The sequence below is a fragment of the Hyalella azteca genome, unplaced genomic scaffold (assembly GCF_000764305.2).
Source record: "Hyalella azteca isolate HAZT.00-mixed unplaced genomic scaffold, Hazt_2.0.2 contig6973, whole genome shotgun sequence".
Lineage (NCBI taxonomy): Eukaryota > Metazoa > Arthropoda > Malacostraca > Amphipoda > Hyalellidae > Hyalella > Hyalella azteca.
In genome coordinates, this window is record NW_025937112.1 from 74425 (window position 1) to 79562 (window position 5138).

General features: G+C 38.8%; 1 long non-coding RNA gene across 1 annotated transcript; it reads left to right on the forward strand.

Annotated features, from left to right (window-relative positions):
* The first annotated feature begins 384 nt into the window (after positions 1–384).
* LOC125178091 lies at positions 385–4922 on the forward strand. The gene is made up of 3 exons (XR_007156787.1): positions 385–428; positions 3597–3681; positions 4831–4922. It is a non-coding gene; the product is annotated as an uncharacterized LOC125178091 (long non-coding RNA).
* Positions 4923–5138: the final 216 nt, after the last annotated feature.

A 5138-nucleotide genomic window follows, 5' to 3' on the forward strand; every position in this document is an offset into this window, starting at 1 on the left:
TTCGGCTATATATTTTATATTTTTTAGATATTTATACTACTAAACATATTATATTTTTGGTTATATTTTGAGGTCGGGGCTCAGGGGCTTGAGGTGCTTTGCCCGGTGTTGGGGCGAGAGAGCAGTTAGCGCCGCGGAAGGGAAAAGTTCCTTTCACTTTTTCACTTTCATTGAATTGGGGAAAGTTTCTTTCACTTTCATTGAATTTATTCCTTCTCCTTCGTGTTGGTCTGCCCGTCATTTGCCGCTACTGCTGCTGCTGCTACTGCCGCTGCTGCTGCTACTGCTGCCTACTGCTCCTACTCTCACTTGCCCACACTACTTTGTACCCCCTACCACAATTTATACTACTACTACTACTACTTCTACTACCTGTTGTTACTCGGCATCTACTTCAGTTGTTATTCAACAAGTCATTGTGACACCTGGTAAGTCGTTCTTTTCTGCTTCTCGCGTCTCCACCAACTGCCATTACTCATTTTCCCTTATCTCTCCTGTCCTTATGTTCAATGCTTTACTGGTGTTTCCGTTCCTTCATCTTCCGTTCGTTCCTTCCCTCTGCACTTTCTTGTCTGCCTAGTTCCGCCTATACTTTATCCTACCCCTTCTCTTCCTTTCCCATCCTGTCCTCTGTTGTTTCCTTTCCCATCCTGTCCTCTGTTGTTTCCTTTCCCACCCTGTCCTCTGTTATCTCCTTTTCCCATTGCTGTGTCCCCATCTGTTGCTGCGTGTTGTTTTTCATCACTAGGAGCAACACTAGACCGCGCAGTCAGTCGCTCACTTCACCTCGCCTCGCTCATGCATTCTTTGCTCGACATGACTCGCTCACGGCCCCGATGTTATCCTCGTTATTTTAGTCCGGGCTTCGTACGCCTTAAAATAGTGACAAGAAATTTAAATCCCTGATTCGTCACTTTTTCATTAAATTCAACTCTCAATTAGTCAGTTTTTCTCCCACAAAATTTTGCTGAATGAGAAATAATTTCCCGGCGTCACGTGAATCAGTTTTGGAACTTTTATTAGTCCGGGAAAGTTTGGCCATAAATAAAACATTGGTAACGATATCAATATGCGCAGTAAATTAGGTGTTTTCACAAGCTATTCATGCCACGCAAAGAATGCATTGATGAAGCGAGCTGCAGGCGTACACTACAACACTTATACGCCAATTACTCCGTTATAGTAGAGTTCCGGGGCTGTGTTCTCAGAAATATTCATTGCAGCTTCAACTACGACCATAAATTTGGTCTTCAAGTCAGGATTGGATGATCAAGTTGTAAAAATTGACCAAAGTTCATTGATGACATCAAGTTGTATAAAATTCACGTACCTCTTTGGTGGAATCATGAATCAGAATAAAAAATACAACTCATTTTACGCGATATCACCTCGAGGCTGACTTTAATTGATAACAGAGTCAGAAATTAACTAATTTAACCTTAAATGCATCATTAATGTCTTTTACAGCGGAGAATATACATAGTATACATAGTTTACTATGTATATTATCTCGTGTATATAATTTTTGAGTATATAGCCCCGAGCTTGCTGCATTAGGCGACTTACAACACCATGCAACGCCTGTCACCTCACGGAAGGCCATAGCCTCAGGCCTTCTCTGTGTCTCATATAGTCGTGTTTTGCTTCAACCTTAACAACGGGACAAGGAGTTTAACTAGCATTACTGATATTAATAAAGTTGTTTGTTGTTCCTGGTATGACAGTCTTCTTTCTCTCTTACTGTCTTGCGGAGATGTTTTCTGTTTCAGCTGTCATGAGATTTACGTTTGCTGTTTCATATTTACTTGAAGATCGGACGTACTAGTATAGCTTTCGATGTTAAGAACGCTGAACAAACCTTACTCGTCCGAATGCGTTTCAGGGTGTATTTCATGACGACTTAGTCATGGTTCGTCAGTGTAATGAAGTTTGTTGGTTTTACATCCATGAGCGTTGCATGTGAGGTTATATTCTTATTGATTGTTAAAAATTTATTTCTGCTGTTGCCTTTAGGAAGTGTTCTCATATTCCTCAGAAATGAACAGTATGGCAGTCTTCTTTCTCTCTTACTGTCTTGCGGAGATGTTTTATGTTTCAGCTGTCATGAGATTTACTGTTGGCTGTTTCATATATACATGAAGATCGGACGTACGTACTAGTATAGCTTTCGATGTTAAGAACGCTGAACAAACCTAATTCGTCTGAAAGCTTTTCAGACTGTACTTCATGACGACTTAGTCATGGTTCATCTGTGTAATGAAGTTTGTTGGTTTCATATCCATGACCGTTGCAAGTGAGGTTAATCTTATTGTTTGTTAAAAATTTATTCCTGCTGTTGCCTTTAGGAAGTGTTCTCATATTCCTCAGAAATGAACTTCAAACTCAAAATTATCTGCGCTGATTCCTCACTTTGGATGTTTTTGAAGGAATTCTGCAAATTGTGCGCCGGCGAAACCTTATTTAGTACTGAATATATCACAAAAATATGTGAATAAATGAGTCGACAGCGTATAGAAATCAAGTGGAAATCTCGGCTACAGTTCGCCTTTTTCCGCGCGTGTTTATAACTGCATTCCCGAACTCTCATTGACTAAATTCGCTAACACTTGGTGAGATGGGCTGCTGATCTTTCCACTGTAGCTGAACCTGGGATACCATAAAATGTTGGTAACCATACCATAAAATGCTGTTAACCTACTGCCATTCACTAATTTCATCAGTTCTTAATTTATCTCTGTTGTGTTCTGATCCCTGCTTGAAAAAACGGTCCGATTTTTCGTTACTTTTATTAAACTTGACATGTGGGATGGTTTGCAATGTGGAGTAACTTTCCCACAGGATTTTAACTGCAAACTAAAGTTATCCCGGTTCATAACAGGTTAAGGTTATTTTCCTGACATGTGTTGAATCTCTTCGTCGATTTCCAACAACTGGGATTTTTTCGCGTTGCAAATACTAATTGCTACAAAGTTAATATGAAACTTATGCGTAGCATGTTTTGAGTAATGTCGTTCACGAAATATTCATTTCGTAAATTTGTGCATTATTTAACTCTTGTATGAGGATCCCTGACCTTTTTGCAAGCTTTAAGTAAGTGATCTGTATAGACGCTTGAAATTGTTATAGTCTTGCAGCTGTAGCATTGCATGAAATAAACACTAGCATGAGAATTGTCTGTATCGTATGTTGTTCGAGCAGCTTAACCGTTCGTAATAGCTCTAGTCAAGTAGTCGTAGTCGAACTCTGCCTAAGAATGCATAGCTTGACCTTACGTCTGCTCAAAAGTTGAATTGCTAGCATTGGTAATAAAATATAATTCGAAATTGATTCTCAATTTAAGTTCAAAATGTGTAAAATTGCAATAATTTGAGATTTGTCGATCTGTACTTAAATTGTATTGCATAAATTCGGCATGTACTCATCTAATTGCTGCTGCATTCATTGCGAACGTCTCTCTTTAATTTGTATTCATCTACAAGTTTGCTCACTTTGCTCGATTCTAATTATTTTGATTTCATTCATGTGATGATTTAGCAAATGAAATAATGATGAGGCCGAAGAGCTTGCTAATCTGAGGCTGGTTCTGTTTCATGTAGAGAGAAGCGCTGCCGTCAGGAAGGAAGTCATCAAAAACAAGATCCGCGCCATCGGCAAAATGGCTCGAGTCTTCTCGGTTCTAAGGTGAGATTTGCTTCTTGTTTTGTGCTTTATTATGACGTAAATTTTCTTATTTTATGCTGTTGTATTAGTGATACTTTCAATATACCTATACCTTCGAATAATTACTCATTTTTTTTTTATATACCTATATAGGTACTGGTCAACCCGTAAACCAACACTTGAATGGGATGTTATTCTTTGTATATATAACTGGTATATCCGTTGGCCAGTTAACTGCGAACAGTTTCTTATTCTTAGGTTAAGGATCAGTCGAAGACGAATATTTGAATATGAGCTTATTTTTTGGATAAAGTTAAAGACGACCCACTGACCAAGATGACTCTACCTATAGAATTTTATTTTTTATGACTAAAATCATCATTATTTTAACATACTATTGGTCGATGAGTAGTCAGACTTGAGTGCTAGCGTATTGTTTGGATAGATATACCGGTACCGGTTACATTTTGCTCATGCAGACTTTGATGTGATCTTTCATGTTCCTTGTTGGGACATTTAGTAGTCGCATCTTTCGTGTTGATGCCCATTGTTGTGGTGACATTTAGTGAGATGTTTCATCTTCATGTCGCTTACTGTATTGACATTAAGTGAGATGTTTCATGTTGATGTCCCGTGTTGTGGTGACATTTAATGAGATGTTTCATGTTGATGCCCCTTATTGTGGTGATATTCAATTCGATGTTTCACGTTGTCGTCACTTATTTATTGACATTTAATGAGATTTTTCATGTTTATGTCACTTATTGCGGCGACATTTATCGAGATGATTCATGTTGATGTCACTTATTGTGGCGACATTTAGCGAGATGATTCATGTTGATGTCATTTATTATGGTAACAGCTAGTGAGATCTTCCATGTTGATGTAACTTATTGTGGTGATATGAAAAATGTTCCATGTTGATGTAACTTATTGTGGTGATATGAAAGTGGTGACATTTAATGAGATGTTTCATGTTGATGCCCCTTATTGTGGTGATATTCAATTCGATGTTTCACGTTGTCGTCACTTATTTCTTGACATTCAGTGAGATGTTTCATGTTGATGTCACTTATTATGGTAACAGCTAGTGAGATCTTTCATGTTGATATCACTTATTGTGGTGATATGAATTATGTTTCAAGTTGATGTAACTTATTGTACCAATAGAGAAGAGAGCGAGAGCGTGCTGCAGCTGAAGGGTCTCACACCCACGGGAGCGCTGCCTCTGGGAGCTCTCAGTGGAGGCGCCGTGTCTCTGAAGAACGGTAGGTCTGAGCCTCGTCGATATCAGGGGCCATACTTTCAAAAAAAGTTAAGAGATCGTAAGTTCATTAGCCTATCATTGCCGGCCTTTCAAGGAAAATCCACCAGTAAGAGATAAGAAAATAGAGCGTAAGTTCTTTCATTAACTTAGCGAGCTTTGAAAGTATGGCGCCAGCTCCATATCACACCTCTGAATTCTCCTTGCATTAATA